Below are 12,467 nucleotides of genomic sequence, written 5' to 3'. Positions count from 1 at the left end.
TTAGATTACCATCGCGCGGCTGTTTTTGCGTGAAGGTTAACAATTTGGTAGAGTGTGATAATTGTGCATATAATAAATAATAGATATAAGATATTATTATTCGAAAACATTATTAATATTGCAAAATAAAATAGCGCGCGCCTGTGTTGTACTAGTGACAATATAAATAGCACAGAACTCCTTGGAAAAAGAAAAAAATTTTAATGGCTAGAACTTTCTCATTTCTAAATCTAAAGGATTTTCAATCGTCGAGACCTCTTCGCAATATGCCAACTAACAGTGTAAATAGCACAGAACTCCTTGGAGAAAGAAAAAAATTTTAATGGCTAGAACTTTTTCATTTCTGTATTTACGGTATTTTCAATAGCAGAGAACTCTAGGCAATATAAAAAATATTGATATCATCAACTCAGAACTCCTCTGAGAAGAAAAAAATTTTAAACTCGAGAACTTTTTCATTTCTGAGTTTACGGTATTTTCAATAGCAGAGAACTCTAGGCAATATAAAAAATAATGATATCATCAACTCAGAACTCCTCTGAGAAGAAAAAAATTTTAAACTCGAGAACTTTTTCATTTCTGAGTTTACGGTATTTTCAATAGCAGAGAACTCTAGGCAATATAAAAAATATTGATATCATCAACTCAGAACTCCCCGGAAAGAGAAAAAAGTTTCAGGGTTAGAACTTTTTATTTATGGGTCTGATTGATTTTCAATCGTCGAGACCTCTTTGCAATATGCCAAATAAGTTATTCGAAAACATTATTAATATTGAAAAATAAAATAGCGCGCGCCTGTGTTGTACTAGTTATATAAAATTTTAATATATAATTTATTACTATGTATTTTATATTGTAATTTATTATAAATGATAAATTATATATTAAAATATTAAATAGAAATTATATGGAGAATTATAAGGAACAATACATTAATAATATTTGAACCGTCAAAGTGAGGAAAATTCAATGGAGAAGTGACACGTTGTGCGGCATGACTATGCATTAGAACGCCATATCGAGAGGGCGATGCAAAGTGGACGGCGCGAAGGATTAATATTATAATCCATTAAATTCTGCTCATTGCACGTATTCAGGATATTATTGTTATCTTACGCGGATTATCAAGACGATAGCGACAAAGGAGTAGCCAAGCAAAAATACATCGATGGCCAAGTCATCAAAAGTCGTTGTTCCTCGTGATTAATAACTCTTGGTCTAAATGGCAATCTGCCTTCTTATACCATTCTCTTCCAGTTCGGTAACCAATCTCGTCGAACACACTAAGACGGTAACAATAACGGCCCTTCGCAATCGTGGAAGGAACAACTGGCTCGCGCGTGTGCGGTAACAATGCAACGAGAAAGTCTCAATGTCAAGGTTCTTGAGGAGAATAAGTGGAGGTGAACTCGGATAAGTCGTACGATGGCAGTCGTAGTAAGCCAAGTCCACGGTAATCCGCCTTTAACTTCTCAAGCGAAAGCTTCGAGATTCTCGTAAATTGCGATCGACAGTTGCGATTGTAAGCGAGAAAGATTATTCGCTTCAATATATACAAGGCCATTCTATTCGGTAAAAATAAGTCTGATGAATAAGACAATTCAGAAATATTAATAATAATTATTATTAATAATAAGTTTCTATTTTAGATTATAACACAACACTAATTTCCTTTTAATGATCCTACTAATTATTTTAAAAAATTAGATATTTATTATAGTTATTATTATCTCTTTTCTGCAAGGTTGATATTGGTGATTATACTTATTCGTACTTGATTATCTTGACATGCTACGCGTTACGGATCCATCGAACAGCTGTCAGATATTTTGATGTGTTCTTTACAATTGAGAGCTCAGATTTATTTGTCAAATGGAGCCAGATATTCCGGATTAAGATCGTAAAGAGTTGGCACGAATCACATATGCGCTCCTGTTTGTTCAGTCTTTTCCCTGAATTTAATCAGTTTGATGCAATGCGACCAATTTTAATAAGAATGTTGAATGCGTAATATCATAAATTCCGACAAGAAAAATAGATAGTACCGAAAATCGGTATGTGTATCATACATTTGTCGTAAAGCAATAGAGGGAGAGAGTTAGAAACTGACAGCGAATGGGCAGGAGAAACGCGAAGGGTGGTCGTAACTCTTGAGAGAAAAGCAACATGAGTCACTCAGTTAGATTGCTATCGAGTCGTTAAGCGCCTCATCGCGTAAAGAGGAGTAGATAGTTGAAGTAGTGAGCAGCTTCCGAGTTCTCGTCGTGAGTTCGCCAAACTCTTCGTTTTCGATCAACGCATATAATGAGCTAGAACATCGATACTGCTAGTTTGAACACGCGGATAGGGATATATTTGTCCAAAGATTGGTCGAGTTCTTCCGCAACTGTAGTTGCATTCTTTAAGATTTATGTTGTGAGGATGCTGTCGAGTATCGTTTTAAGAATTTACTAGAGAAAAGATGTATAATTTCTCCTGCTCCAAATGCTGCTTTTTTAAAAAAGTGTTACTTTACAATAACATAATTACTGACACAAACGAGATAGATAGAGTAAAATTTATACTACGTTTTTATAAAAGCAGAATTTGAGGCAGGAGAAATATTAAAAGATAAAATATAATTAATACATTACGCAATTTCTATCGCTATGCGCCGTCTCATTTTCCCGCGCGTGATCAAGTGATCGCGGCAACTTCACGCTGCTTTTCGTGCGACATTCATATCGCACTAGGTATTTTGTAATCCATGGATTATGCTATTTTATCTTTTAACGCAAAAAATAGAAATTGTTGGAATCTTAAAAAATTTCCTAGCGGAAAATGTACGATAAATAACTAACATCGCGTCAACATGTTTATAGGAGTAGTTATTCGTGAGAGTTAATTAATCGCGCGCGTCAATAGCTCGCGGTTATTTTAATAGAAAATATATATATCAATTTAATGAATAACTGTGATGTTTTTCGACGGCGAAGAAATTGAAAAGATTATTTATGGGCTTACCTTCGAGCCGATCTTGTTTGGCCCGAACTGGATTTTTCGGTGCTGCGAATTTGCAATAATTTAAAAAAAAATTTTCTACTCGTTGTGCCTATCAGAACTTTTTGGAAAGGCATTGTACATGTCCGGAACTATACGAGAACTGTTTTAGAATAAGCAGAACTCTCGAAAATCGACCAGCGTCTCACATATATCTCCATAGATACGTCTTTCTCGGACGATAAAAATTTTTTATTAAATAATTGTTAATGTTTGCGGTCGGAACTCTTTGGAATATTGGTAATACGTTCAGACCTACACGAGAAATATTTTAGTCTTCACAAAACTCTCGAAAATCGACCAGCGTTTCACTGGTAAAGTCGAAAACGTCCACCCTTTGGGCGAAATAATTTTTTAAAAAATTTTCTAATCGTTGTTCCTATCAGAACTCTTTGGAAAGGCATTGCACATGTCCCGAACTATACGAGAACTGTTTATAATAAGCAGAACTCTCGAAAATCAACCAGCGTCTCACTGGTAAATTCGAAAACGTCCACTCTTTGGGCGAAATAATTTTTTAAAACATTTTCTAATCGTTGTTCCTATCAAAACTCTTTGGAAAGGCATTGCACATGTCCCGAACTATACGAGAACTGTTTTAGAATAAGCAGAACTCTCGAAAATCAACCAGCGTCTCACTGGTAAAGTCGAAAACGTCCACTCTTTGGGCGAAATAATTTTTTAAAAACTTTTCTAATCGTTGTTCCTATCAGAACTCTTTGGAAAGGCATTGCACCTGTCCGGAACTATACGAGAACTGTTTTAGAATAAGCAAAACTCTCGAAAATCGACCAGCGTCTCACATATATCTCCATAGATACGTCTTTCTCGGATGATAAAAATTTTTTATTAAATAATTGTTAATGTTTGCATTGAGAACTCTTTGGAAAATGGTTAAATATGTTCAGAACTACACGACAAATATTTCATAAAGCACAGAACTCTCTGAAATTAACCAGTCGTCATTCCCTTAAACAGTTTTTAGCTTTAATAATTATAAAAAGATGAAAAAAAATTTTTTTCGCTAGAACTCTTTCTAGAACTCATATAGAACTGTAGATATTTTAAAATCTAGCCGGAATTATGGCGGAAACTGTCGCAGAACAAAGTGAGACGCTGCGTGAAATTGGCGTCTCACTTTGCACTATGCGATTTTTTCGCTTTAATGGCCAGAACTATGCGTTTAACCTATCAGGAACTCTAGAACTATTAAAAAGGGAGCCAGAACTCTCAATAATTAATGATTTTCCGCGAAATGATACGCCAGCTTCACACACACTAAAAGATAAAATAACAGTAGTAATACATTATGCGATTTCTCTCGTTATTTCATTTTCCGTTGTCTCATTGTCCCGCGTGTGATCACGTGATCTCGACAACTTCACGTTGCTCTTCGCGCGTCATTCATATCGCACTAGGTATTTTATAATCTACTTTTTTTACGTTCTTTTGACGCGCTAACCTTTATGTTTGAACTATTAGAGTCGAAATTACACGCGCGTGGATTTTGCGAATCCGTTGCGATATTTAGCGCCGCGATTTTATTAGATATTATAAAGATATAAGCTCGCGAATGATCGAGTCGCGTTCCTAACCCCTTCGCTCAATGGTCGATACGCTACGATACGCTTTTGGCGCGATCATTTCTACATGGTATCGCGTTACTCGCGCATGCGATTGCAAGAATTATACATATTGTATAATTAATTGTATAATTAATCTAACAAGTGCATGAAAATATAATAGAAATATTACTGTCTCTAGATCCTGCGAAGATTGCAAATTCGCGGCACCGAAAACTCCAGTTCAGGATCGGCTCAAAAACGTAAATCAAAGGTAAATCGATAAATCTTTTCAATTTCTTCGCCGTTATCGTGAAACATCACATTTATTCATTAAACTGATAAATATTTTTTATTGAAATAGGCGCGAGTTATTAATGCGCGCAATCATGTGTGCACTTTAGTGTGTGTTGAGTTCATTTTTCGCATTGTATTCAGACAAATACAATCGTAAAATTATATAATTTTAAATGAAAATTTTATATATTATACACACATATTAATGTTGTGTATCCTTGAAATTATCGACGTCTTATTACACAAAAACGACCTTCGACCCAAGATCGCGCAACATTCTATTGTCGTCCGTTGACGAATATCGACACAAGTAATATTCTCTACAAGATATTATTAATTGATAATTAAATTAAATTTAAATTAAAATCCAAGTGTTATTAGAAAATGTAGTGCATACGAGCAAATGTTTATTTTTCACGAACGCATTAATTTAATTAAATTTCGTAAGGATTTAAATACACATATTCTCGACATAAACGTGCGCACAATGCGATTGAAATATTTCGCTAGCTTCCGTTATTAATTACAATTTTGCAATTATATTTCATATAATTCGATGCAATAAAATATGAATAAGACAGTAACTATAAAATTAATTAAATAAAATTAATTTTATATTGAAATTTGTAAAGGAATATGACTGCGAAATTGAGGAGTGCCATTTTTTCGTGGAGCTATCAAGAATTAAAAGGAGCAAGAGATTTTTGCATTGTGCAACGCCAAAGCATCGTAGAGTGAGTAATTGAAACAATAAAAGTAAAAATATTTTGTATATTATGGTGATGGTCTTTTTGCAATAATCAGTGTGATTTACAGTAGTATAGTACATAGCTTTAGTATAATACATAGAAAGATACTTTCTACGTAGTTTTGTGCATGAATTATTGATTAAAGAATGATATAAATCATAACTTATTCGTCTTTAAGTCTATCTTATAAATTACATGTGTTCTTAATTCTTCGAAAAAGATTCTTCGGTTATTTAATTAAGTATTATATCTTTAAAATATATGTATATATTATTGATTTATATCATCTTATTGAATAATTTTATCTTTTTGGATTTGCATGGTTTTTAATTCAAACACCATCGAAAAGGATGATATTTCAAATTCGCGAGGCAAAATCGCGAGCTAATTTACTGTCATATGATTTTATGAATATTTGCTCACGTTGTGATGCAATTATATTTGTTTCTCATTAATTATATTTATATATACATATTCGCGATTATTCGTGATTAGAGACACGCAGTCAAAAAGAAATTAGAGATTAGAATTTTTTAAGAATTATTTTATTCACGTTTATTCATTAGAGCAAATTGTGTAATTATAATTATAATTAATTATTCAATTTTACTGCATAATCTTTTATCTTGATATTCCATTTACTGCATTGATAGGCGCGATTATATTTTGTTCGCCTACATACCTATTAAACAATTTCGAAATCGCGTTATAAATTATTATACATTTCGAGTAGAAAGACGTAAAACACGTTCAATTAAACTTAAATTATTTAATTATTATAAATAAATATATAAATTATAAATTTAATTATTTAAAATTTAAATTACGTTTCAAATAAGCCGCGCAATCTTCGCATAGACATTGCGAAGTAGTCTTCGCAAATATTGTGCGAAGCAATGTTCGCAATATATTGTTCGGAAATGAACTTCGCCATCATAATATGGAGCAGTTCGTCGTGGGATCATCGCACTCCGCCAGTAAAGTGAAGTGACTTTTGTGCCGACATAAATATTCTTTAAATATCGTTAACAATAGTATCGCGTCGCGAATAAACTCGTATGTGCGAAGTATAAAGTGTAAAGAACAAAGTGAAAAGTGCAAAGTACAAAAAGAAGTGAAAACTGAAGAGCAACCGATGAGAGATTCCCAGCTGAAGAGATTACAGATGGTCGGTCAATTTCATCAGTGGCTGTGATGGATTCTATAGGATTTCATCGCTCATTGGTGAGTGCTCAATTTTACCACTTGTAGAATAGTAATAACGCATGCAGTAATTTGTAAATCACACTGAGAGATTCACGATGAAAGAACTAAATATTTTACACTTTTACACTTGTATTTCGAAAAGACAAAAGTCCTATATGCTTTATATAGTTTTCCTCATAAACATGCAGTCGATTAATCTTTATATTTTATTGAACCTCTGTTACACGCTTGTATTCGCACCTATAGATGAAAACAGTTATTTATCTTTATAGATTCGTATATCTAACGCGCGCATATATGTACGATTATTTCAAGCAGGGTATGCATTCTCGAACTGAATCGCACAATTCTATTCGGTTAATCAAATTTTCTCAGAAGCGCGTGTTAAATTTTCCATCAAGCCAAGTCTCGAAGTATATTATCGGATTATATACAGGGTGTCCCGGGTTTTAACCGACAAACTGCGGGAGCATATTCTACTAGTGGAAATAAGAAAAAATTCTTATATCGAGTTTGCTTAGAAATGCTTTATTACAAAGTTATAAACCAATATTGAAAAGAAATATGAGATAAGTAACAACGGAACATAGTGTAGAATTTGGAAGGTCGAAGATGTTTATGTTATGTGTATTCACATGTATTCATGTTCACTATGTTGAAACGATTCAGTATGATTGTTACTTTCACAACAGTAGCTGTTAGATTTCAATCGTCGTGTCAACTAGCAATTACTATCAGAATGCCAAAAGTGTTTTCAAACGAGGAATACACCGATATTCATTTCGTGTACGGATTCTGTGACGGAAATGCACGAGCTGCCGTACGAGAGTATCAACGTAGATTTCCTAACAGGAGAGTACCAGATAGATTTAAAGCAACGAATTACTAATTCAGTTACTGAGATGCAACAAAATTTTCAGGAATGTCGTACTGTAACAAATTCTGTACTACGTCGATGTCTAGCTTGTATCGATGTGCAAGGACAACATTTTGAAATGCGTCACTAAATCATTGCGTAGATAATTTTTATTTTTGTGAAAAAATCCGTTGTTACGTATCTCATATTTCTTTTCAATATTGGTTTATAACTTTGTAATAAAGCATTTCTAAGCAAACTCGATATAAGAATTTTTTCTTATTTCCACTAGTAGAATATGCTCCCGCAGTTTGTCGGTTAAAACCCGGGACACCCTGTATAGCCCAAATCAAGCTCAAATATCATTTGCCTGCAAGTTTTCATTTACGTGACAAATACTATAATATTTATACATGTACTATAATATTATCGCAATTGCATCGCTATCGCGTGTAGGTATTCCTGTTTTATTCGCAGTAACCATCGTGAACTGTGATATTCGGGCGAATGGTTGCGGACCATGGCTTACAAAACCATGGCCGGCAAGGCAGCTCTCTCTCGAAATCTCTCTTGAGACATAGTTATCTGGTTCAGATAAACCCGCGCGTATATCACACGAGTTTGCAGCCGAGAACGTATGAAATATGGCGCATGCTGCCTTCTAACAGAGTTATTTGGTGAAAGTAAAATTTATGAAGAAACTTTTACACTCTGTTACTTAAAAGGCTAATATCGATTGCAAGATGACTTCATCGCGATCGCAAAGTCGTAGCGTAACGCAGAGTCGGATGAAACGATTTGTAACGAGAACTGTACAGTCGATTGGTTCTAACCGAAGATTTCTATGGTTCCTCAATATATAATGTCAAATATGGCGACGTAATTTTATAGAATTCTAATCGCTTTTAAAAAGTGGGGAACGTTGGTGGCAGCGTGATAAGTTTTCGATTTCTGCTAGCGACAGGATGATAGCAAATCTCTGTCTCTTTTTGTACGCATATCTTTACACCCGCGAATGGTGGGAAGGTTTTTCTAGCGCGGGTTCTTGGCCCCCTTTCTTTCTAGAACAGGCGATGCCTCTGACAGGAGGTTCGAATTTATTCACACGATAACGAAGAGCCCGTTTGGGACCCTCGAACGATACGATCATCCCTTGAGTACAAAAAATCATTGCACGCGGATATCTTCGATATTAATGAAATATCGATATTAAAGTTTCTTATATAAATTCATTAAATATACAGTTAGTGCATAAACATATGCTATATATATAATAAATCAAGCTCTCAATGATATTATTATCTCTGTTCACCGATTTTTGGTATTTTATATTAAATAGCTCATAAAATTTTTATAACAATCTTGAAACCTATTATTGCTTAGGTTTCTCATATTTTCATGTATATTTATATTTTAAAATGCATCTGCAAATAATTTGCTATGCAAGAAATACATTGCGTTATAACATTTAATTCTTCGTGTAAACCTTATGTAAAAATATATTCAATTGTCAATTCTTTTTTATCGCGATGAATAGCTCATGTGGGATTTACAAGAGATGCCACTCTTCATCAGAAATGTATCGCGAGTGATTTTATTATACGCACGTAGTTCATAAGTACATGCAAAGCTCGTATTCTATCTTGTGCCGGGACAAGTATCACGTAAGGATCGTAATCGACTTGTTGCGCTCACGCTTCTTGAGTAGATGTTTCATTGCCAAGTGTTCTAGTCACGTTTCGACTTTACTCCCACACGTTCCAGTATTGCAAAAATATCTTTTCGCACTGTTTCACAAGTTACAATCATTATATCTGATCATGAGGTCATAGTAATTGTTCACATATTCCATTTTTTAAATTAGTATCCTGCAAATGTTTGAACTGAAAACTTTCTCTAAAACTAGTAAATTTAATAATGAGATTAATTGTATGAGGACGAACGCGATAATTGAATTTTATCAGAGAACGCAATGAAGTAAATGTTCAATTTTATACGAAAACTCACTTCTTTGCTGTCGATAGAAAATTAGATCCTCGTACGTGCCTGCAATATTGCAATATCGATCGAAATAAGAAGACACGCTATGTTTGTCGTTCTTGGCAGGTTTCCTCGATACAATACTCGAAGAACCAACTTACGAAGTCAATTAAGTTTTTAAGATCTATCCCATTTATTAAAACTTTTTTATGTCGCATAACATTAAAATACGCGACTAAAATTTTTGTGATATAAATGCGAAATGGGATTCCCAGAAGAAAGATATGTATCTTCAGATCTAAAACAAGTCCGGTATTATATATCGTGTCATCTGATATCTTCTCACTCTTGAATGATTCGTTAAATTCTTCCGGTGACACCCTTCGAAGTGTCACTCAAAACCGATAAAAGCTTTAATAGCTTTTCTCCTCTTTCACTTTCTCTTTCCTTCTTTCTTGCTTAACACCCACGAACAATTTATTTTAAACGCACTTCGAGCAAATCCATAGAAGATATTCATAGAAGAAATCGACCTCTCAGCAACGTCGATTCATAACACTGACGATTATATTTCTGGGTGTCCAATAAATCCTCATTAGTTCCGCGCGAAAACAGATCGAGATGAATGATGCGTTAGATCCATTATTGCAGTGCTTAATGCATAATTATCAGAAGGAAGATGAGAATGTAAATGCAGAAAATATGTAGGATTGAATCACAATATTTGAAAAACAGGAATACATTACATAACAAAGGCATATAAGGCACAATACTGATATTGGTACCGCAGCAATAACAAGCACTGATGGTAAAACACTAACGGATTATCACTGGCGATATGTGTAAAGAAATTAAATTGCGTTTGCAAATGCAATTAAATTGCACGGGATGGTTGCGCGCGTATATAATTAGTTTAAAATCAATTACGTGATAATTGCAGTGGCGCTCGGGACCGCCGGAGTTAAGTGTGGGCGTAATTATGGCGTTACTATAAATAAGAACGAGTTAAGAAATGTTGTATCTCTTTTCACGTTTCACGTTTTCACGATATGCACGATATGTAAGATTACGTTCTAAAAGTGCCTACTATTTAGCAAAATAATACATAATAATGATTAAACCTTTTTTTTAGTGTATATTTTACATTCATAATAATGATTAAACCTTTTTTTAGTGTATATTTTACGGATTGTTAAATAGTTAAATTTTGATTGTTTAATAACATGCTACTACTTAGACTATTATTTCAGTCTGTTTTATGAATTTATGGTGCGCGCGTTTGCTCGTTACGTTCCATTCACGTTGACGACGGCTCATATTTTTTCTACTTGATCGTAAAATCGTATCAATCCGTCTTTGATCGCCGAGAGATTGCTTGACAATTCGCATCTTCGTGAATGTAAAGCTATACGTCCATTTAATAGTCTTTTCTGCGCTATTTCACGATAAGATTGATAATAATAATTAATAAAAAAAGTAATTTTATTAAACCAGTAATTTTCATTGGTGGAACTTCGAATACACTTAACAACTGTAGAAATTGAAGAATCATTAATAATGATTTCGTTTGTAACTTACGTAAAATGTCATATAAACGTGACGAATGATTTGACGTTGACATTCATGATGAATAAATTCGTCTGGAAAAATTATTTTTTGACGAGCAACGTGCAAGTCGTTAAACGCGTTGCGAAGGATTTACGAATGCGATTTCCGCGCGCGATACGTGTCTGGCACGCATTTTCAGTAACAGGAATATTCGCGACAGACACATGGACGGACGTACGTACAGAGAAAGCGAAAGACGAAACGAAAAGTACCAAAGGGTCGACGTCTTTTTTACGGGGCTCGCCGTGAGCCGCAGTGGACAATTTCGGACGACGTTCCATGGGAAGCGCGAAGCGTTTCTCGATTACAATTGCGGTAACGAGGCGCACCGAGAAAGCGATCTCCAGAGATAACCGGATCCTGTTAGACGTCGGAGCGGTCTTCCGTTTTCGTATCGTAGATCGTCTGGATTATATTCCGAGGCTAATCCTCTCGAGAGAACGAAGCTCGCAGTAATTTAGATTGTCGTTTTGATCTCGACCGAGAAATTTTCGTCACTATCATTGCCATTTCGGTGATACATAACATGCCAAGTAAACAATAATTAATTTTATAAATTTTGCTTATTCTCTCAAATTTGCTGATATCTGTTAATATCTTTTATCATCCGCTTTGATAGAAACTGAGATTTTACACGCGATAATAAAATCAATTATTTATATACGCGCAGTGTAGTAATACTCATTTTATTTTAAGAGAGTCTTCTTTTCATGATGTACATGTGCTACACGTAAGCGATGGATTACATCAGCGATGCAATCTGTTTATTTACAATAGTGTTCGTGCGCAATCTATCTTTGAACAGCAAAGGGATATGAGCGCATCAAATATGTTTGCGATCCGGTGCACTTTATCGACAACGAGATACAAGTCTTTGGATGCAAACGTGCGCGTTGCATAATATGGAAAAGATTGATGGCATGTCAGTTCAGTTTTTCAGTGGCTATAGTATATTCGTAATATACTGGGTATAACTTTCATAACATAACACACTGTTAGTATTATTACCAGTTTAATTAAATACTCAAATTTTATTTCCTCTTATATATAAGATTTATATTTATCGATGTAAATTACATTTATTAATAATAAAAGATAAATTTTAACTTATATCTTCTCTCGTAATCCAGTATTCTCTATTTTTCAAAAATTTATAATAATGACGGTTCA

The 12,467-nt window shown here is 34.2% G+C and overlaps 1 protein-coding gene and 1 long non-coding RNA gene across 2 annotated transcripts in view; one reads left to right on the top strand and one right to left on the bottom strand.

Moving 5' to 3' along the window:
* LOC105278139 (monocarboxylate transporter 12) overlaps nucleotides 1-12,467 on the bottom strand; it is a 41,589-nt gene that overhangs the window by 21,967 nt on the left and 7,155 nt on the right. The gene's annotated exons all lie outside the window — the stretch shown is intronic.
* On the top strand, nucleotides 4,787-5,649 carry LOC113563581. The gene is made up of 2 exons (XR_003407511.1): nucleotides 4,787-4,875; nucleotides 5,531-5,649. It is a non-coding gene; the product is annotated as an uncharacterized LOC113563581 (long non-coding RNA).

Source organism: Ooceraea biroi, chromosome 2 (assembly GCF_003672135.1).
Source record: "Ooceraea biroi isolate clonal line C1 chromosome 2, Obir_v5.4, whole genome shotgun sequence".
Taxonomy (NCBI): Eukaryota; Metazoa; Arthropoda; class Insecta; order Hymenoptera; family Formicidae; genus Ooceraea; species Ooceraea biroi.
The sequence above is the reverse complement of the archived record's forward strand: the minus strand, read 5'-3'. Positions and strand labels throughout refer to the sequence as shown.